The following is a 22954-nucleotide window of genomic DNA, read 5'->3' as shown; positions in this document are numbered from 1 at the left end:
CCTGATCCAGTGTGGACCCCTCAGCCATTGGTTCATAGTTCATGTGTTTCCATTCATTTGGCTATTTGTCCCTGTGCTTTATCCAACCTTGGTCTCAACAATTCTCGCTCATATAAACCCTCCTCATTGCATATAGTATGTTTTGATCAAGTTCAACTTTCATTCCTATTGAGTACTATGGGGGAAGTCCCCTCCCAGAGTCTGGAGAAAATCTACAACCAGCTGATAATTGAATCTTTGATGAAAAGAAATGAATCTATGTACATGAAACTCCTTAGTCCATACACTTTATTATTCTGTGTCAGTTCTCTCTCTACACAGCTTCTATTCTACTCTCAAGCCTAGCTCCTTTCTTGCCTGATTTCTCCCTGCATTTATCGGCTGTCTCCTCTAAGTTCTACCTTAATTTTCTCATCTTAGTTCTGCGCCATCTAGGTTTTCATCCATCTAGTTCCTTCTCATCCTAGCTCTTCTCTCATCTCCTTCTTTCTCTTCTTGTTCTTCCCCATCTGGCTCTTCCTCATATTTCATCTCATTCCTCTAGTACTCTCTTTTAGCCCTTCAATCTAGTTCTTCCCTGCTGTGGGATGGTCTGTATGTCAAATGTGTTGCTGATTGGTCAATGAATAAATCACTGATTGGTCAGTGGCCAGGCAGGAAGTATAGGCGGGACTAACAGAGAGGAGAATTGAGAGAACAGGAAGCTGGGTGAGAGAGACACTGCCAGCCGCCATCAGGACAAGGAAGATGTAAAGTACCGGTAAGCCACAAGCCACGTGGCAAGGTATAGATTAATAGAAATGGATTAATTTAAGCTGTAAGAACAGTTAGCAAGAAGCCTGCCACGGCCATACAGTTTGTAACCAATATAAGTCTCTGTGTTTATTTGGTTGGATCTGAATGGCTGTGAGACTGGTGGGTGTCAGAGATTTGTCCTGACTGTGGGCCAGGCAGGAAAACTCTAGCTACACTTCCCCATCTCAGTTCATTCCTCTCCAGTTCTTTTTTTTTTTTTTTTTTTTATTTATTTATTATGTATACAGAAGAGGGTGCCAGATCTCATTACAGATGGTTGTGAGCCACCATGTGGTTGCTGGGAATTGAACTCATGACCTCTGGAAGGGCAGTCAGGGCCCTTAACCTCTGAGCTATCTCTCCAGCCCTCCTCTCCAGTTCTTACCCATCTAGTTCTTCCATTCTCTCTTGTTCTCTAGTCAAAATCCTCCTTCTCCCTCCCAGTTCTCCATCACAAGTTCTCTAGGGTATTCAGTTATAAACCCAAGCAATAACAATCCTCCCCCTCCAGCCAGGTCACCAGGCTTGAATTCCTACATGGTCATAAAGACAGGTAAGAATTTTCCTCAGGCAGTGACTATCAGGCTTTCTTTTACAACTTGAAAATGGAGTGGTTAAAGGAGGAGGTCAACTGAGAGCTAATGATCGGTTAGTATATCAAGAAGGGGATCTATGTGCTCAGCTACATTCCTAGAGGTAGTTAGGTAAGAAGTTACAAGTCTATAATGTTAGTAATAGAAAAGGAGGTTCTCAGATTGCACAAGAAATAAAGCTATCCTCCTGACCTAGGGAACAGGCGTCATTTCCATAAGGGTGTTCCTTAGTTCAGGAGATCATTTGACCTTGGATGCTTGATAGGTATTTTAGATAAATACACTGTTAGGAGTTCTTGGAAGCACAAAAGAAAATCATTTTAGGAACCAGCTAATATATATACAAAAGCTAAAATATCACCAAGACTTTTTAAGCCATGACTTGACCTTTGGAAAAGTCCTTGACTTTTCCAAGTAGTAGCTTTTGTGATAGTAGCTGGGTTCCATTACATTTTCCTGTGACTTGCAGCACATCTTTCTCCTCCAATTCTTCCGCTGAATACTCCTGCCTCCATTCCTTCCCAATTTCATATATATATATAGTCTCTCACCTAACCAGGAATTGTCCATTTTGGCTGGATTGGCTGGCTACCCAGCCCCTGGCATCTGCTGTCTGCCTCCCAGTGCTGGGGTTTTAGATGCCCACCACCATGCCCAACTTTTATGTGAGTGCTGGGGATTCAAATTCAAGTCCTCACTTTGCCCAATAAACCATGCTCTCACTCCTGGACTAATTTTAACATGCTATCACAGTGGCACTATTTGGCCCATACTTAATGATTCCTGCATGTGTTTCTACCTTTTGACCTGCTTCTTCCCACATGTCAACAGCTGTTTGCAATCAACATCTGAAAGCATGGTCCCAATACATCAGTAAGGAGTTTTAAATGTGGTGAGGCAGTAAGAGGCCATGATGCTGAGGTGAGAGAGAGAAGTTCACTAAATGTGCAGGGCAAAAGAAGGAGGCAGCTCAGATAGACCCAGAAATGGAGAGCTCTTCAGGAAATTTAAAAGGTGAAATTTAAAATTTTAAAAGTTCCATTGTGATTTTTCTGGAATCCAAGAGAAGAAGCTGCATGGCTTGTATATTTCAAGGCAGTGATTAACCACACAGTCAGGGAGCTGCAGCTGGGTGCATACCTACCTCCCACTTACCCACAGCCAGAGAGCTGCATCTGGGTGCATACCTACCTCTCTATTTACCCACAGAGAGAGAGAGCTGCAGCTGGGTGCATACCTACCTCCCACTTACCCACAGCCAGAGAGCTACAGCAGGCTAAGCACCTACCTCCCCAATGAATCACATCCAGTTAGGGACCTGCAGCTGGCTAAGTGCCTAGCTCTGCATTTAGCACATTGCCTGTTGGTGCACCTGTAGGACTCAGACTGACAAATAAGACCGAGAATATTGCAAACTGGGTCAAACCAGAATGTTCAAAGTATAAAGGATGCTTCACGGGATCGATCAGGAGTTGCTGTTTCTAAGACTGTCATCTAAGGTCACAAAAGTACTGCCTCACTGACTTGCCCCTATGAATTTCAATCTGAGATGACCTGCTCCACTGTAATAAACATCGGAACTAGGAAGATGACTTTGTGGTGCAAGTGTGAGGACTGGGAGTCTTCAGACCCTAGTAAAAGCCAGATGGGGGTGATAGCCTGCCTGTAATCCCAGTGAGGCAGAGCCAGAATCCCTGGGGCAAACTGGCTAGCCAGATTAGTGAGCTCTGTTCAGCTGTTGAATGCATTCTTGCTGAGGAACTTCTGCTTTCTTGCAGCATTATCTACTCCATATTTCCCTTTGCTTCAGAATAAAAATCCTTGGCTGCTCTGCTTTGTGTGTGCTTCAGTTCTTTGAACAAGATGCCAAGACTGTGGAAACACCTGGCCCAGATGGAGATGACCAGTAACATTGGCTCTGATTGGAAGTCAACCTACTATCTAGTTACTGAGTTCTTCTGCGTGTTTCAGAAGCTTCCATCTCACCAATGACTTTTACCACCGCCACAGCTCACGGCACAGGGCTTAGACCTGCACCACTGCTGTAGTCCGCCACTGCGTCTCCTGGCCGTCTGTCTTCCACCTAGGAATAATCTCAGTCTCAGCTCACTTACAGAGCAACTACTAAAAATTGTGTTGACCACTATGATTTGTATAGAAATCATTCTTTCAAAACAACCTCATGAGGCAGATATCAACTCCATTTTATAAACAAGGGAAATGAAACACAGAAAATTAAGATAATCACTGAGTTTATACAACCAGTAAGTAGAAAAAAAAATCTGATCCCTAGTCTGATTCCAAAGCCCGTGTCCCCAATGCACTACGTCTCTGCTCAGCCTACCTGTCCTCCTTGGCACGGCTGTTCTTGTTATTAAGCCACTGTGTTTTTGTGCCAAACCCACCCTCTGTACTCTGTGATGGAAGAGCTGGGGCCCTTGCAAGCCTGATTCTGGACTGCCAGCTGGCGCTCTGTGGGACGCTTTTGCTAGGGATGCTAGAAGGCCTGAAGAAGGAAAGGACTTCCTATTTGCTTACATTCCTGTTGAGCCTCATTCTGTGTGCAGCTGTGCTTCCTTCCACACTTGGAGATGTTTTACCCCCTTCCCACCTCCCACTCAGACAGCTGATGACCCTTTTTAGAGGTCTGGATTCCAGACCCACCTAGCCCCTCCTCCCAGGCCCCATGTGTCTGAGTTTTGCTTCTCAGAACTGCCCTTCTCTTCCAAAATAATCCCAATTTCTTCCTTTTGGTACCCCTGACTAGATGTGTGAGGGTCAGCCATCACCAATGTTTTGGACTGAGAGACCTAAGAGATGCCTCTGGATAAGTCTAGGAGTACACTTGCAAAGAAGATCCATGTGCGAGGACAGTAAAGGAGGGGGAAAGACCTACTCCAAGCGCAGGCAGCACCACCCAATGGCTGGGGATTGCAACAAATCAAAAGCAGAAAGGGAGGACAGCAGTCCACATGCCCAGACTCCAGGGTTCCTGAGCTCAGGACAGCTGCTGCTGCTGCCGCCACCATTGCCCTGGACAGCCAGCACCGCTCAGTGTGATCCACACCAGTGACTCTGCAGGAGGCTTCCAGGCCTTCACCTTCTGAGAACTGCATCGTTGAACTACTCATGTTCTGGGGCTTCTGTCTTCCTGGACTGAGCAGTTGCAGGGGATGGGTATGACTTGGCAGCATGCAGACAGCCACAGTTGGACTGTGCAGTCTCTGATCATGCAAAGCTATCTAACAAATATACCTTTTATGATTATGCACATTCTCCTGGCTCTGCTACAGGAAGTCTGGCACTAACAGGTGCTTCTTCCTGTTGCTCCCCTGCTAATAACTCAGTTATTTCCACCCTTTTAGGCATTTAGTTGACAACTCCATACCCCATTAAAAAGTCTGGGAAGCTGTTGCCATGAGAAACTAACCCCAGGAATAAAGTGAACCTGAGGGATGCAGGGAACAACTAGACCTGAGGCTGCTCTTTTCAGATCTGCAGGAGGCAAAGCACCCATCGTCTGGGAACACTGGCTGCTAACAGCCCCCAGCTGCATCCTCTGAAAATGCCCTCAGAGGCTTGGACCCACCTCCCTCAAGTCTCCTTCACACTCCAGGTGTGGTCAAACACCTGTTATGGTTTTTGTTTGTTTGTTTTTTGGGTTTTGTTTTTTTTTTGGTGGTTTTTTTTTGTTTGTTTGGGTTTTTTTTTTTTTTTGGTTTTTTTTTTTTTTTTTGGTTTTTCGAGACAGGCTTTCTCTGTGTTGCTTTGCGCCTTTCCTGGAACTCACTCTGTAGCCCAGGCTTGTAGTTGGAGTTTTCCTGCCTGGCCCACAGTCAGGACAAATCTCTGTCACCCGCTAGTCCCACAGCCACTCAGACCCGACCAAGTAAACACAGAGACTTATATTGGTTACAAACTGTATGGCCGTGGCAGACTTCTTGCTAACTGTTCTTACAGCTTAAATTAATCCATTTCCATTAATCTATACCTTGCCACATGGCTCGTGGCTTACCGGCATCTTCACATGCTGCTTGTCCTGGTGGCGGTTGGCAGTGTCTCTCTGACTCAGCCTTCCACTTCCCAGCTTTATTCTCCTCCTTGTCCTGCCTACACTTCCTGCCTAGCCAATGGCCAATCAGTGTTTTATTTATTAACTAATTAGCAACACATTTGCCATACAGAACATTCCACAGCACAGGCTGGCCTCAAACTCACAGAGATCTGCCTGTCTCTGCCTCCCAATTGCTGGGATTAAAGGCGTGTGCCACCACCGCCCAGCACCTGTAATGTTTTGATATGAATTGTGCCTCACAGGCTCAAGTGTTGAAGCTTGGTCCCCAGCTGATGGTACAGTTTGGAAGGTTCTAGAAACTCTAGAAGGTGGGTCCTAGCTGCCAGAAGTAGATCACTGGGAGTATGCCTTTGAAGGTGGTACCCACTCCCAGTTCCTTCCTCATGTCTCTGCTTCTTGTTCTCCACAAGGTGAGCTTTCTCTCACTGCCATGTAGTTCTGCTTCCCCATGCTCCCAGAATCCCCAGAGGCCAGACACTGTGTGTGAAGTCTCTGAAACCTTGAGCCGGAATAGACCCTCCCTCTTTTGGCTTCCCTGTGTGAGTGTTCTGTCATGACAGCAAGAGGAACACATTCCTCTCCTCACCGTGAGTTTCAGCCTCTCCCTGGGAACAGCAGAGGGGTCCGTGGCTGTGCCATTGTGGGTCCCTTTCTCCTCCAGAGTCCTCTGAGTGAGACTTTTACAGATAGCTGGCTTCTTGGTCTTCTCAGGACATCTTCACCATGAATAAAAATATTTCTTTTTCCTCTGGGGACAGGGCATTAATAAGTCTTAAGGGTTTTCTAAACACACTTCCCCTTCTGGTGTCATTGACACTTTTTTTTTTACTGCACTGTAGAAGTTGTCTTATTGTCAATTTAAAAAATAAGCTTTGCTTAATTATAATTCCAATCTATAAAGTTCACCAATGTGACAATGACTTATCCCACTCTGAGATACTGTTACAGAATGACGGGGACTGTGTGATTTATGAGAAATGCAAGTTTTTCTCTACAGTTCTGGAGACTGGGAGTCCACTGTTGGGGACTTGCTTCTAGTAAGGGCTTTCTTGTTGTATCATCCCAAGGCAGAAGGCTGAAGGGCGCAGAAGCACACATGCGCATTGGAGAGAGAGAGAGAGACAAAACAGAGAGAACGAGAAGGAGAGTGAGAGAGCTGAACTCTCTCACTTTTGTAATAAACTCATTCTAGAACAAAGAATCCAATTACACAGGACACAGCTAATCCACTCAAGAGTGCTGAGCCCTCAGGACATAGCTGTCCCGTCAATCAATACTGTTCCATTGGGATTACATCGTTGATGTATGAATTCAGGCATTGGGACACAGTCAGATAACTATAAATGGTTCTTGGTATGTTCCCAGGGTGTGTAACTGCCGCCAAACTCAATTTTGGAGCATTTCCACCACCTCCCAAGCTCCATAGCATTACTCATCACACCCATCTATCTCCCTTAGCCCCTGCCTCTGCCCTAAGTACTACTTCCTGTCTCCACCTGTGTGGTGGTTTGTCTAAGAATGGCCCCCATAGGCTCATATATTTGAATGTTTAGTCATCAGGAATAGCACTACTTGAGAAGGATTAGGAGGTGTGGCCTTGTTGGAGAAAATGTATCACTGGGGATGGGCTTTGAGATTTCATAAGCCCAAACCAGGCCCACTGTCTCTCTCTTCCTGCTGCCTTCATATCCAGATGTAGGTACTTCTCCAGCACCATGTCAGCCCGCATGCCACCATGCTCTCCACCATGATGATAATGGACTGAACCTCTGAAACTGTAAGCCGCCCCAATTACATGCTTTCCTTTATAAGACTTGGCTGTGATTGTGGTGTCTCCTCACTGACATGATGGGTTTCCTTGTTCTGGACAGTTTCTATGAATGGAGTTATGTTACATGTTTTAAAGCTTCTCCCTCATATATGATTAATTCATATTTCATTCCTTTTTGAAATTTTTAAAAAAATTTGTGATTGAACATAAATAGCCTTTTATGGGAATGCCAAGGGGTGAAGCTAAAGACCTCCCCCTAGCATAGTCAAGGGCAGACCCCTCCAATCACCTGGTAACCACACATGTGGTTAAACAATCCTCTAATGCAGCCCTGCTAGGTAAAGCAAGCTCAGATCTCACTAGGAAACCTTTGTGGGCCTCCACAAACCTTGGCTATTCTGAAATTCACTGTAGACCAGTCTGGCCTAGGACTCATAGAGATCCATTATTTTTATATCTCCTTTGTAGAAATCCTTGTTTAGATCCTTGTCCATTTTAAAATTAGAATATTGGCATTTTAATTACTGAACTGCAAGTGTTCTTTATATAGTCTTATAAAGGTATTCTATTATATATAACCTAAGAGTATTTTCTTTCTTTTGTGACTATGTTTTTACTTTCTTGGTACTGTTATTTGAAGCATGGAATGTTTTTATTTGGATGAAAACCAATTTATAGCTTTTCCTTTGTTGCTTCAGTTCTGAGATCATGTCGAAGAACCTATCGTGTTTTTCAATATGCTTTCTTCTAAGAATTTTACAAATTTCTCTCCTATATTTAGGTCTTGTCCATTTGTCCATTTTGAATTAACTACTGTAAAGATCTAATTTTTTTTTTTTTTTTGCATGTGGCTACCTATGGGAGCCCATTTTCAGGTTCCTAGTGGTCAGCAAGGGTCTGCATAGAGAGGATGATTCGACCACAGGCTTGAGTGCAGGTGTCTGATATGGTCCACACTTGGCTGTGCTGGGGGGAGGTCTTTTGCTCCACCTTGTGGCATTCCTATAAATACCCTAGGGCAGCAACAGTCAGGGCCTGTTAGAATAGGTTCCAGGCCCTCTTGAGGCTATCCTGTATTTTCTATCTGTTTCTCCCTACTCAAAATCCTTCTATTTAATATTTCCTGCTGCTCCTACTCAAGAGTACTCTGGGGAAATGTGGGGGTGGTGGGTAGCCCCCCCAACAGCTACCCATTCCTTCAGCACCATGGTTGAAAAGAGTTTCCTTTCCATTGGATGGTCTTACCATCCTGTCAAAAATCATTGAAAGCTCAGTGTAATGGCAAGCAGTGGCAATCCCAGGGCAAGAAGGCTGAGGGCAGAGGCTTTGCTTTCCCTATTCTCAAAAACTCAGTCTACGAAAAATGTACACATATTTTTCCTGAACTCAAATCCAGTCCACTGATTTGTCCTTTATGCCAGGACACTGTATTGATTTGACTTTTATAATTGAAAAGTTTAAATCCTCCAATTTTGTCCTTTTTCCCCCTTTAGAAGTGTTCTAGGTATTCTTGGCTTCCTTGCAATTCCTTATGGATCTTAGGGTGTTATTTCTACAAAGACCATGCTAGTGAAGTCACTGACAGTAGACAGACACAGGGAACATTCCCTTTTCACAGTAGTGAGTTGTCTAGTTCATGAACATGGGATGTTTTTACATTTGTAGAGATGTTTCTTAATTTCTTTCCATGCTATTGTAGAGATTTAAAATTGTAAGTTTTACCACTTATTTGGTAAAATTCCTAAATATTGGATTCTTTGTAATGCTTCTGCATATAGAACTTCCTGTGTATTCATGTGTTTGCACATGTATGTACATGTGTGTACATGTATGTACATGGGTGTGTATGGAGCCCAGAGATTGACATTGGGTTATTTCTCAATCACCTTAGTTTTTGAGACAAGAGTTTTTCCCTGAACCTGGAGCTGATTGGCTTGGCTTGCAAGCCTTAGAGATCATTTGATTTCTGCCTCTCCAGCACTAGGGAGCACATGCCTCTGCCAAGCTTTTACACAGGTTGTAGGAATCAAATGTGGGACCTCGTACTTTACCAAAGGAACCATTTCTCCAGCCCCAGATGGAATTAAAATTTTTTCATGATTTACTAGAGGTGTGCAGAAATATAATTTTTGTGTATAGATCTTATATCCAGTAACCTTGCTGAACTATTTATTAGTACTAGGGTTTGTTTTTTGTTTGTTTTTGTTTTTGTTTTTTGTGAACTCTTTAAGACTTCGTCAAGTTCTCTGTAATGAAGCTTTTCTTTTTTATTTCCAGAGGATGTTTTTGCTTCATCACCATGGCTGGAAACTGTCACACAATGCTGAATAGCAGTTGCAAGGATGGTTTATCCCTCTCTTGGGGCATCCCATCTTTTGCCATTAAGGATGATGCTTTCTATGTAAGTTTTACCTTTTATCAGGTTGAGGAAATGTGGTAGTTTGAAAGAAAATGGCCTCCAAAGGGAGTGGCACTAATGAGAAGTATTGCCTCTTTTGTTGGAGTAGGTGTGGTCTTGTTGGAGGAAATGTGTCATTGTGAGGCGGGCTTTGAGGTCTCATATATTCTCAAGCTACACCCAGTAAGACACACCACTTTCTGTTCCCTGTAAGCCAAGATGTAGGACACTCAGTTATTTCTCCAGCACCATGTCTCCAGCACCACCATTGCACCATGATGTTAATGACTGAACCTCTGAAAATGTAAGCTACCCCAATTAAATGGTTTTCCTTTATAAGAGTTTCTGTGGTCATGATGTCTCTTCACAGCAATGGAAACCCTAACTAAGATAGAAGTTGGTACCAGGGACTGGGGTATTGCTGTGATAGGCCTGACCATGTTTTTCTTTGGAGGAATTTGGACTTCGTTACTTTGGGTTAGGAAAGCAGTAGAATGCTTTAAGCACTGCTTGATGGGCCACACTAGTAGGAACATGGAAGACAATGATGCTGATAATGAACTGTTTGGGGCTGGCTCAAGGGGTTTCAGAGGAGAAGAATTTTAGTATGTGGCCTAGAGACTGGTCTTCTGATATTTTGGTGAAGAATGTGGCTCCTTTTTGCCTGAAAAGTTTGCCTGAGGCTAAAGTGAAGAGTTTTGGATTAATTTCATTATCAGAGGAAATCTTAAAACAGCCTAGTATAGACTCTGTTGTGTGGTTACTAGTGTTAACTCTAATGAAGATTTATGATGAAAAGGAGCAAGCTCAGCAAGGAAAAATATTTGAGGAAAAAAGAAGCACCAGGAAGTGGAATGGAGGTAAGTCCTGTGTTCAAGGAGATAAACAAATTAAGAAATGGAATAAAGGGAGTGGTGACCTCAGGGCCAGATCCCACCCAGCTATGTTTCCAACTTGTGAAAAGAAATTGAAAAGCTTAGAGCTGGGTGTGGTGGTGCACACCTTTAATCCCAACACTCGAGGCAGAGGCTGGCAGATCTCTGAGTTTGAGGCCAGCCTGGCCTACAGATCCAGTTTCAGGACAGCCAAGATTAGGCAGTGAAGGACAGAAAGCTGGTGAAGATGTAATTAAACAGGGGTCCATGTTCCAGCCCCAGTAAGCAGAAGAACTTGGCAGCTTTGGCCACGTGGTTCTGGCTTTAGAGTCAAGGATAGAAGAAAGGGGTTTTGGAACCTTCTTCTGTGACTAAGGATAGCCGCTGAGGCCAAGCATGTGTCAGGAGTGTCCCTGAATGGAGACCCATAGAGGCCATTGTGTGAAGCTATGAAGTTGAAGCCTGAATTGCTTTGGAGACCCCAAGATGCTAGAGATTCCAGAGTCATGGGATACCTGCTGAGGAAAGCTGCTAACAGGGAATGGAACCAGCCCAAGAAAGAGAAGTGTGTTGCAGTCAACAAAGCTGAAAGGAGTTTGAGATCTGAAGAGTGTGTTAACATTAGACTTGGAGATGCAGAGTTTGGAGTTTGCCCAGTTGGTTTTTAGTCTTGCTTTGATCATGCATTTTCTCACTATGCTCCCTTCCCTACACTTTGGAATGGTAATGTGAGACCAAAATGAGCCATCTTAGAAATAAGACCAAAATGCTTTCACCCAAAAACTAAGGCCTAAGATTTCTCCTTCTAGGAATAGGCCATTAGTTACTGAAACCAGTCAGTTCAGATTCCAGAAACCAGGAAGTGTAAAAGTACAGAGTCACAAGGTAGTCATGAGGTAATGACTGCCAGACTATAGAATGTTCCAACCCTGGTTTCCAGGGTAACTGACCATAAAAATGTCCCTACCTGAGGGCAGCCAATGAGCAATGGCAGCGGGCAACCACCCCCTTAGAAGTAAAATTAAGCCATGATTTCTAGAAAGCCCCTAGAAGCGAGCCAATCAGAATTGTACCCGTACTAGCACCCTTAAATGATGTAACCTTGTGATTTTTCCCTTTAAAAACTGAGCTTGCAGATAGGTGGGCACTTCCTCCAGACTCCACTGCGTTGGATGTATTGGATGAAGTCCCTGCCTACGCTTGTATATCCAGAATTAAACCTTGCTTTTGCATTCTGGCATGCTCGTCTTTGGTGGTCTCTCTGGGGGTCGGGATCTGGGCACAACATTAATGTATATCCTGTGCCATTATATGTTGGAAGTATGTGATCTGCTTTTTTAATTTTAATTTTACAGAGGATTACAGTTAAGAGATTTCATATGAATCCCAGAAGAGACTTTGAACTTTAGACTTAATTAAGTTTGAGACCATTACAGACTATGGGGACTTTTGAAGTTGGACTGAATGCATTTTTGCATTATGATATGGCTACAAGCCTTTAGGGGCCAGGAATATGGTGGTTTGAAAGAAAATGGCCTCCAAAAGGAGTGGAGATATGATCTTGTTGGAGCAGGTGTGGTCTTGTTGGAGGAAGTGTGTCACTATGGAGGCAAGCTTTGAGGTCTCATATACTCTCAAGCCACCCACAGTAAGACAGACCACTTCCTGTTGCCTACAAGTCAAGATGTAGGACTCTCAGCTCCTTCTCCAGCACCATATCTGCCTGCACACTGCCATGCTTCCCACCATGACAATAATGAACTAAGCCTCTGAAACTGTAAGCCAGTCCCAATTAAATGTTTTTCCTTTATAAGAGTTGTCATGGTCATGGTGTCTCTTCACAACAATAGAAACCCTAAGACAGGAAATAACCTTTTATTCCTGCTATTCTGTGCATTTTTAAAGTAGAAAAGCACTTGAAACTTGGCTTATCATTTTTACAGGAATATCATTTATATATGCCGCTAGATTTCATTCATCTAAATTCATACTGGTCTATATTTCTCTAATGGTGTTCTTAGGTTATTTTAATAGCAAGATAATATTACTGGTCTCATAGAATAAGCTGGAAATAATTCCATCTTCTTTTTGGAAGTGTTTATGAAGACTGAATCTTAATTCATCTTTAAGTGTTTCATTAAAGATCACTGACAGGCTTTTCTTTGCAAGCAGCTTTTTCTTTTTTCTTTTTTTAATAATCATTCTCTTACCATGTTATAAACTGTACCAGTTAATATTTGTCAACTTCACACAAACTAGAGATAGCTAGGAAAAGGGAACCTCGTTTGAGGAATTGCCTCCATCAGATCGACATGTAGACCAGCCTGTTGGGGCATTTTCTTGATTAATGATTGATATGGGAGTGTCTATATCTCTGTGGGCAGTGCCTCCCCTGGGCAGGTGGTCCTGGATTGTATAAGAGAGCAGGCTGAGCAAGCCATGGGGAGCAGACCAGTGAGCAGTACTTATGCGTGGTTCCTGCTCTGATTTCCTGCAATGATGGACTGTGATTGGAATGTGTAAGTGAAATAAACCCTTTCCTCCTCAAGATGCTTTTGGTCAGCATTTTATCATAGCAACAGAGAAGAAAACTAGAGCATAGGTCTACCCAGATTCACTATTTTTTCTTGAACCACTTTCTCTAGTGTGATGTGTTTGTGTGGGGTGTGTGTGTGGTATGTGTGTGTTTGTGGTGTGTATGGTGTGATGTGTAGCCAGACGATTTTGTGTCCCACCTCTCCCACTTGAGTCCCCCAAGTAAACACACAGAGGCTTATATTAATTATAACTGCATGGCCATGGCGCAATCTTTTAGCTAGCTAGCTCTATATCTTAAATTAGCCCATAACTATTAATCTATGTGTCACCACATGTTCTGTGGCTTTACCTGCGTCCATTACATGTTGCTCCTTGCGCGGCTCGCTGGCGTCTCCCTGTCTTCTTCCTGTCTCTCTCCTGGATTTTCTGCCTGTGTCTAAGCTGCCTTGCCATAGGCCAAACAGCTTTATTTCTCAGTCAGAGCAACATATTTTCACAGTGTACAGACATTCCCCCATCAGTGATGTATGGGTTTGTGGTATGTGTGCTGCAGTGTGTGTGGTGCAGTGTGTGTGTCATGGTGTGTGTGGTGTGGTGCGGTGTGTGTGTCGTGGTGTGTGTGGTGTGGTGTGTGTATCGTGGTGTGTGTGTCGCGGTGTGTGTGTCGCGGTGTGTGTGGTGCGGTGTGTGTGTCGTGGTGTGTGTGTCGTGTATGTCGTGGTGTGTATGGTGCGGTGTGTGTGGTGCGGTGTGTGTGTCGCGGTGTGTGTGTCGTGGTGTGTGTGGTGCGGTGTGTGTGGTGCGGTGTGTGTGTCGTGTATGTCGTGGTGTGTGTGGTGCGGTATGTGTGTCGTGGTGTGTGTCGTGGTGTGTGTGTCGTGTGTGTGGTGCAGTGTGTGTGGTGCGGTGTGTGTGTCATGTGTGTGGTGTGGTGTGGTGTGTGTCGTGGTGTGTGTGGTGCAGTGTGTGTGGTGCAGTGTGTGTGTCGTGGTGTGTGTGTCGTGGTATGTGTGTCGTGGTGTGTGTGGTGCGGTGTGTGTGGTGTGGTGTGTGTGGTGCAGTGTGTGTGGTGCGGTGTGTGTGTCGTGGTGTGTGTGGTGTGGTGTGTGTGTCATGGTGTATATGGTGTGGTGTTATGTGTGTGTGTGTGTGCATGCCACAGCACACATGTGGTGGTCAGAGGACAACTTTCAGGAGTTGGTTCTCTCCTCCCACCATCTGGGCTCCTGGAATCAAACTCAGGTCGCAGACTTGTCAACAAGTATCATCCCCTGCTGAGCCATCTCACTAGTCCATATCTTGCTTTTATATCTCATCCTTGTCTAATTTTATATCTCATCTTTGTCTATTTTATTTGTTACCCATTTACATTTAATGTTATTGACTTATTTGGTAGTATGAATATATATTATTACAGCTAACTATACAGATTATGTGTCACATATAAACAAATGTGACTATTTGACATTTTGGTTTGATCTCTGATGTGAAATGTGGACACTATGCCTGGATTCATGTCATTTTAGCTTTGCCTTTGTAGGTCACATGACCTTTCTGACTCCTTACTCATTCTGTCCTGCTTTCTTCTGCAGGGATATTCTCTAATGAACATATTTCTTAATGATACTTGTTTTTATTTGATTTGATATTTCTCTCTCTAGTTATCGATGCACTTCTCTAATCTACCTATTATCTATATTTAGTGGTTGCTTTACTGCTTACCATACTTATCATAATCATCTTCATATTTATAGTAACTATTTCAATGAGATATGGAAATGTTATTCCTATATTGTTCTAATACGTGCCCAGCGATATATTACTCTATATAATTTTATGTCTATAGAACCTGAGAATAATGGCATGTAAGAATAAATGTAACTGTAAAGGGACTAGAGAGATGGCTCAGAGGTTAAGAGCATTTGCTGTTCTAGCAGAGAACCTGGGTTTGGTTCCCAGCATCTATGTCAGGTGACGCATAACCACCTGTAACTCCAGTTTCAGGGAATGTGGTGCCCTCTTCAGGCTTCTGTGTGCACTGCATGTGTGTAGTGTTCATACAGACAAGCAGATGCACATATTCCCCTAAAAATGAATGCGTTAAGAGATTAATAGCTTTTAGGACAGGAGATCTGGCTCAGAGGTTAAGAGCACTAGCTGCTCTTCCAGAGGTATTGAGTTTAATTCCCAGCAACGCATGGTGGCTCACAGCCATCTATAATGAGATCTAGTGTCCTCTTCTGGCATGCAGGGACACATGCAGGCAGAATGCTATACACATAATAAATAATCTTTTTTAAAAGATATTAATAGCTCTTGTTAACTTTCTTGTACTTTATTATTTCTTCCTACAGATTCAAGTTACCACTCAGAATCATTTCAGCCCAGTTCAGCCTTGTTGTTTTTCTTTGCCCTTATGTCTGTTTATAATCAGCAAATGTGCCACTTTGATCTCTATGTCCAGTCATATTGCTACCTTCTACAATGAGGGCATCCATTCACCAGATGAAAATCTTCAGCTGTAACTGATTTTCCTTTTTTTCTCCTACCTCTTCACTTTTCACCTGTGTATTTAAGAGGTAGAACCTGTAGTGCTTTTAATACTTTTAATCCCAGCACGTTGGAAGCTGAGTCAGATGGATGTTTCAGGGCAGTCTGGGCTGCATGGTGCGATCTTGTCTCAATGCTCCCCTCCCCAAAAATGTGGTAAATGAAAAGAGAAACTGTAACTGATTTGTTGCTGGCCTTGGGAAAGCTCATTCCCATCAGGACAAAACTCAGGGAGAAATGAGCAGGCCAAGTTGGTGTTGGCAATGAATTGAAATTATGATCACAAAAGTCAGTGAGGCTGCCTTCAAGAGAGTGAGTCTGCCTCTCTGAGCATTTACCTCCTTGTTGGTGCTGTGGATTTAAGAATGCCCATGAGAAGTAGAGAGAGAATCTGACCTAGGTCAGTCAATAAGTGACAGTACTATGTCCAACTTCAAATGAAACTTCAGAGCCTATCTCCACAAGGCCCAGGGCTCATAACAGTAGAGGGATTCCGGCCAGTAGGAAGCATGTGGTCTACTGTTGTCGTTAGGTCCCTGTCACCGAAAAGCAAGGTGCAATTTAAGTCCTTGGAGGCAGAGCCAATAATACAGAGTAAAGCTGTTCTAATATTTTATTCTTGACTTAGAACACTCTGCACACATTTGGAAGACAGATTGTCAGGATCCCCTGTGACTGCACAGTGGGGTGCTTTTGGTTCATTATTTCTATGGCAAAACATCTTATTTGTAGGTCTTCTATTTATATGCATATTTGCTAGAGAGCTGTGAAAATCAGTAGAGGAGGGGAGGGAACGCTTGGCACCAACATACTCTGCTTTTCTCAGAGTTGTAGTATAAATTGCCAAGGAAGGGAGATGGAGATCTTCCTTCCAGATCTGAACGTGTCAGCTGCAGTGTGTGATGACGGTAGGCAACGGCGTGTAGGGAACTGGAAAAACCTTGATCAACACAGAATATGTCTGTACCCTTTACAATGACCATTGCTGAGCCTAACAGATTTTTTTATATTTAAAGGAATTTTCTTTTTATAAAAGGTATGTAACTAAGTAGGTTCATGGACAGAACTTTTAGAGAATTACTGTGGTAAGAAGGACCTCATGAAGAGAACTGAGGAGTCTGGTCTGCTGCAGTAGCTGACTTCATCTTTTAGGACCTAACATCAGGTCCTCAGTGTGGGAAGATCAGAGTCCTTTCTCCAACAAGACAAGAGGTGCTACCCCCACTAAGAAAGCTGCTTTCTTGACTTAAATCCTAGATGCCCAGTTAGAGACATGTTATACTTGGGGGAAAAAATCCAGGCGTGGTGACTCACATCTGTTGAGACAGGAGGATTGACACAAATTCCAGGCCAGCCTAGAATACAACAACTAACAACCTCCCTAAACAGACAGAAATAAGTCCCCGCAAAATGAAGAAAGATCATGCCCCAGAGCAGCTGCAAGAACTAGCTAGAATGTGCTAGCAGGGACCAGGGAGCTTGACCAATGAGACTAGAAAATAAGGCTAAATAAGCAGGGCTTCTTTGATTCAGGGACACGGCTCAGGGGTGGCTTTCAGAAACCCATAGGGAGGGACTGTCCACACTAGGCATGGTAGAAATGCCTGAAGGATTAAGACAGATGGTGGCAGGGCAGCTCAAAGCTGAGGGAGATGGGCCGTGGGAATAAGTTCAGCAGAACAGAGGGTCTGAAAGCCACATTCTTTACCAGAATTTAAGGGATGTGTGACTTAGAACCCTGGCACAGCTAGGGACATCAGATGTTCTCTCCTTTGTCAGCTGGGGCTGATGGTAGGAGGTTACATCACAGAGTTATGCTCATCAGGAGCAATGAGATAACGGTTCTGAAGCAAAAAAAGGCCACCTATTGACCCCTAACTGCCAGAGCCTGAGGGGAAAAAACTCACAAGCATCATATTGTTGAATTGTAGGGTCTGCCAAGGGGACTTGATCCAAAAGGGAGCTGTGGAAGTCAAGTAGTATGGCTCCTCTGGGTGGGGAGCGGGGGAGACAGAGAAGGAAGAGAGAGGTACTTTGTCTATGAAAGGAAGCAAGTGTGAGCAGAAAGCTGTGTGCAGTTGCCTCAATCCCTAAACTAAATGGAAATGAAACCATTGTTCAGACTCCAAACCTACTGATTAAAAATGTGAATAGATTCCCAGAAAATAGACACAGTAGAGATTTCTGAAGCTTTCCAGGGTGACCAATTGTCATTTAGTCAAGTGACTGCATAAAAGCCAGGAGAATGCTCAGCCATTTTGAATAAACTTGCATGCAAGAACCAGGTTGACCTAGAAATCTATCGGGTCCTGTGGCCCTGCTGTTACAGCCGTGGTGTGTGACTGAAATGATCGTCAGAATGCAGCCAGCATGAAAGAGGCACTGGACTCCAGCTCAACACAGTGCTTAAAAATTAAATCCAGGACCTCATGCATACCAGGCATGCTGTGCTGTTAGGCTCTATCTCCAGCCCCCTTTTGACTTGTATTTATTTTTTTGGTGGGGCGTGTGTGTGTGGGGGGGGGGGGAGGGGGAGATGGGACAAGGTCTTACTAAGTTGTCTGTGCAGGCCCCGAACTCATTTCATAGCCTAGAGTAGTCTCTAACCAGTAGTCTTCCTACCTTGGCCTCCTGAGCTGCTGTGATTACAGGCCTATGCTACTAGCAGACCTCTTGGAACCATGTCAGTTTTCATGTGACGGGGGTATGGATGAGAGAAGCCACTCTAGTCTGAGTCAAGGGCTCAGGCTTCCAACAAATGTAGGCTTGGCCAAGCCACCAGGCAGGAAATGGAGAGGTCCAGTAAGAGCTCAGTGTGGGTAAAATCTGGAATGGAGAGTACAAGAGGAAGACAGTGGCTGCCGGGTGTGCTCTCTGATCCATGGTGGAGAAGGGTGCTGCGGCTCACTCTGCTGAGCTCTTCCTTTACTTTCCCTCTCACGAAGGGAGACAGTGTGCACCATGGGCTGCTGGAGGACTTGCAGACATGGACAAGACAGGAAATGCTCTCTCTAGGCAGAGACCAAGATAAAGACAGAGGAAGGGGGTTGTGGGATGGTGGGGAGGGTCTGGTCATTTCTCCATCTTTGTTCTGGAGCTTTGTAACAGACTAGCGGAACTCTCTCAGTTATATAATAGTCAGAGGCCCTGTTACTACTACTTCTTCCTCACAAGGCCAGCCCTGCACAGAGTGTGGAGGGCTTATTTCCTTTCCCTCACAGGGGGTTTGATCACCAACCATATAAACCTCTCATGCCTTTCTAGTGTTGTCTTGGTTTTGCATTTTGAGAGTACAAATTTTGACACACCAAGTGTAAGATATCTCAGCTTGTGCATTTCTTTCACTCAGGCTAACAGATCCCCGCTTTTTAAGAAGAATCAAAGTCACATATACACAGAGTTTAAAAAAAGCAAGATTTGCTGTACAGATACATAACATCATTCTGTTCTTCTAGCCCTATTTTCTTTCTTCCAAGGGCCACCATACCCCTTGCTCACCTGGTCGTGTTGGTATTTACATTATAACTTACTTGTAATTACTATGTGAATTTTCAGTTTTAGTCATAATCTATTTTACTTGTGGTGGGGTTGGCTTATCCTCTACCAAACATGCACACACACACACACACACACACACACACACACACACACACACACACACACACACAGAGTTATCCTCCTCGAAACACTGAACTGTGTCTTTGTTAGGTCATTATTCAGTATTCACAATCAGATGACAAAGTGAGCGCTTTCCAGAGCTCAGTGTTGTAAGCCATGACTGCGTTTCCTTTCTTGCAAACAGAAGTGGATCATTGTCTTGTACTTTTCTTTTAAAAAAAATTCTTAGAGGTGCTGGAGACATGGCTCAGTGGTTAACAGCCCCAGGTTCAGTTCCCAGGACACACTTGGTGGCTCACAGACATTCAGAACTCTGGTTCCAAGCAGTTAGATTCCCCTTTTCTGACCTCTGCAGTCACAAACGTAGTGCACATACACAATGCAGGCAAAACACTCATACATAGGAAATAATAAATCTAAAATATAACTTTTAAAACTTTTCTTCTGTGTCTATCACTACTCAGCATCTAAATGCAGGTATGTCCGCCTAGTCTTCCTTGTGGAGCTTCCTGATTGGCCACAGAACTCTGCCTTCCGTGCTCGGTGTCTATTAACAGGTGACCCTGGTTCTTCCTTTATCACTGTTAGGCTCCCAAGGGTTTCTCTTGTACACTGAGCACCTGTTTCCTAAAATCTGCCTTTCCTCTAGGGTTCCTTACTGTGTTGGAAAGAGATAGTTACTGAACAACTACCGAGAAAGGATACAAAGGAAGGTGGTTTCTTTTCTTTTAGAACATATATTTTCACAAATGTCTTTATTATGTCCTACTTTCAGTTATTACTTTAATATTTTCACATGTGGTGAGTGTGCACGTGTCTCTTGCTGAACCCGAAGCTCACCTTTTTGGCTAGCCCAGCTGGCCATGGAGTTCCTGGGATACACCTGTCTCTGATTCCCAACACCAGGGTTATGGCCCTTAAAATGGGTCTTTATGGAGAGGGACCTAAGCTTAAGCTGTACAAGAGTCATTATGAAGGTTATGCTTTTTATGCCACACATTTTTTTCCAATTATATTTTGAAAACAAAGCTCGTGTTCCCTTCCCATTGTTAACAGCTGACCATCTTTAAAACATGGATCCTCAAGTCTCCGCTCCAGAGGTTCTAATTCATTTTCTATGAATTTGGAAAATTTTGTACAGAGGCATTGTTTTGTTTTACTTGGTTTGGTTTTTCAAGACAGGGTTTCTCTGTGTAGCCTTGGCTGTCCTGGAACTCACATTGTAGACCAGGCTGGCCTTAAACTCTCAGAAATCTGCCTGCTTTTGCCTCCTTAAGTGCTGGGATTAAAGGTGTGCACTACCACTGCCCAGCTAGAGGCAGTTTTAAGGACCACACTTTGAGAAATACCTGTGCATAAAAGAATATTTAGATACATGATGATGATTTGGCTATGACTATTAGAATTGTGCTATTTAATCATTATTTTGAATTTGACCTTGCTTATATTTAAGAAACATCTGATTAAATAAAATTAAAACATTTTATTTCAGGAGCAAAGAAAACACATGGCCATTCTAACACAGGAGTTTATGGAGAAGACCTACATGCTTAACCCACTGAAGGGGGCACCTGGCTTCACTTCCTGTTTGGATGGCCTACTTGGCAAAGGTTAAGAACTTGTGCCTGGAAGTTCTTAGTGCAAATGCAAACTGAGAGACTGCATCAAAGGGAGCATGGCACCTGGTGTTACCACGGCCGCCTCCTCACCTGCTAGCCTGACTGGGTTTCTTGGAGAGATGTTGGTAATCTTTCTAAAGGTTAGCTGTGTTCTTCATGATATCAGGGCTAATGGGCAGACACATGGGAACATCAGTCCCTTTCAGAGTCATGTGGCTGGAGTAGGACAAGTAGCTCCCCAAACTGGTCAAGCTATAACATCCAGCAGTGTTATCAAAGCTCCTCTCACATGCCCCTTCCTCCCATCTCATGTTGCTTCCTCTGCCCATGCTTTCCTCTCTTACTTTTGGATTACCACAGCATCTTCTCCTCAGGGTTCAGCCAGTTCTATACTCCACCCTACAGCCTTCTGCCCGGATCATCACATTGACTATGCCATTTCTAAACACCTCACAAGATTTAGGGAACAGTCGCCCCTCATCTAGCCCTTACAACCTTGAAACACATTTCATTTTCCACGGTCCTGCTCCTTTATTCTTGCAAGCCTTTTCAAGATGGAGGCCAATTCTAGCTTGTCTTAGAACCAGAGTTAGAGGTAGAAAGTCCCAGACAGACATTGATTGCTCTTCACTTCACTTTGTGACCATTAGGAGACAAGAAGTGTGTTACATTTGGATAGATTAAAAGGATAAATGAGGCATGAGTTGGGGAGCTGAAAACACACACTCATACCCCCCCACCAAGTAAAGTGAGAAGTAAGTGTGGCTACTTCCCAAATCTGCCATCCACCGAATGCTTTCTTGACTATGTCTGTTAGAAGTCTGTTCCAATACAGGCAGAGTAGAGAGTATTAGCACAATCTAGTTTATTGTGATAAAGCCTCCAATTATTATATACACTGTCCCAAAAGATACTACTTCTAACAGTACCCGTCTGGGTTCCGGCACTTACAAGGAGTCCAGATCTGCTGTATACACCAGCTACCAACTGGTTTGGTCTCTAACCCTGTGACCACACAGACCCTGACCCCTTTTTATCTGACAGCCATTATTCGAAAAGCAATTATCATAGAATCCTTGAGTCATTTCTTTTTCAGACTAAATATCAGCATTTTAACCTTTTTTTTCCTCATAGAATATAATTGGAAACATCTTGCTGCTGAGTTCACTCCAGGTGTTTCCTTCCAGGGCAGAGATGAGTAGAATCACTGTTTGCTTTGTGATAGATAATAGGTATGTAAAATTGCAGCCTAGAATCTTATTAACTGGAGTAGGCACACTACACATACTGATCTTAGTGAAACTCCAGGTCCATCCCACCTGGGATGTTCTGTCCTAGGTCTTTGACTGTGTTTTCATTCTCTGAGTGGAGGGCTGTGGTCACTAATGAGAGATCACGGTAGGCCTAGAACTGCAGGTGGGGAGAGGTATGCACTACTGGGAGCCCTTTGCACAGTGGAGAAGTCAGAGATGGCTCAGATCAGTATCAGTACTAAGGCAGAAGAAGGGAGGCACATTCTCTAGTCTATGCAATATGGCAGAGTTCTTACCCAGTCCTCCGACTGATTTCTTGCGTAAGCTGAGAACTGATCAACTAGGTTAGTGTAGGTGCTGGCCATTTCAGACACACACACACACACACACACATACACATACACATACACACACAAAATGTATATTATATATTTCTTATAATATGCATTGGGAAAATATGGTCATTATAAAGAATATTGTCAAGTTGAGGGAACTAAGGCAATTAGGAATACTGGTTTCTTCCTTCCTTCCTTTCTTTCCTCATTCTTTTTGAGACAGGGTCTCACTATGTGGCCCTGGCTGGCATGGAACTTGCTCTGTAGAACAGGCTGCCCTTGAACTCACAGAGATCCACCTGCCTCTGCCTCCTTAGTGCTGGGACTAAAGGCGTGTGCCACTACACCTGGCCTCTTCTTTCATTTTTAAGAACAGCTAGTTTATTGAAGCAAAATTAAAAATAATTTGCATTTATTTAAGTATGTGATTTGATATGTTTAAAAGAGGTTTACACCCATGAACCACTGCCACAATCAAGGTTACATGTTTAAGCACGTAGGTGTGGAAGCACAGGCCTCAGTTTCAGGACTCAA

General features: G+C 43.7%; 1 protein-coding gene across 3 annotated transcripts in view; it reads left to right on the top strand.

Annotated features, from left to right (window-relative positions):
• Positions 1 to 22954, top strand: part of Utp25 (UTP25 small subunit processome component) — an 89020-nt gene that overhangs the window by 63063 nt on the left and 3003 nt on the right. The window contains exons 13-16 of one of the 3 annotated variants that reach the window (XR_008218130.1): positions 3199 to 5004; positions 7157 to 7240; positions 9512 to 9635; positions 20706 to 20972. The gene's annotated coding sequence lies outside the window, so the exon portion shown is untranslated. Of the gene's footprint in view, positions 1 to 3166; positions 5005 to 7156; positions 7241 to 9511; positions 9636 to 20705; positions 20973 to 22954 lie in introns of all 3 variants that reach the window. The other 2 variants (XR_008218129.1, XR_008218131.1) reach the window with 2 other exon arrangements.

The sequence above is a fragment of the Peromyscus californicus genome, unplaced genomic scaffold (genome assembly GCF_007827085.1).
Source record: "Peromyscus californicus insignis strain IS unplaced genomic scaffold, ASM782708v3 Scaffold_14__1_contigs__length_90479793_seg_2, whole genome shotgun sequence".
NCBI lineage: Eukaryota > Metazoa > Chordata > Mammalia > Rodentia > Cricetidae > Peromyscus > Peromyscus californicus.
This window is presented reverse-complemented; position numbering and strand designations above follow the sequence as displayed.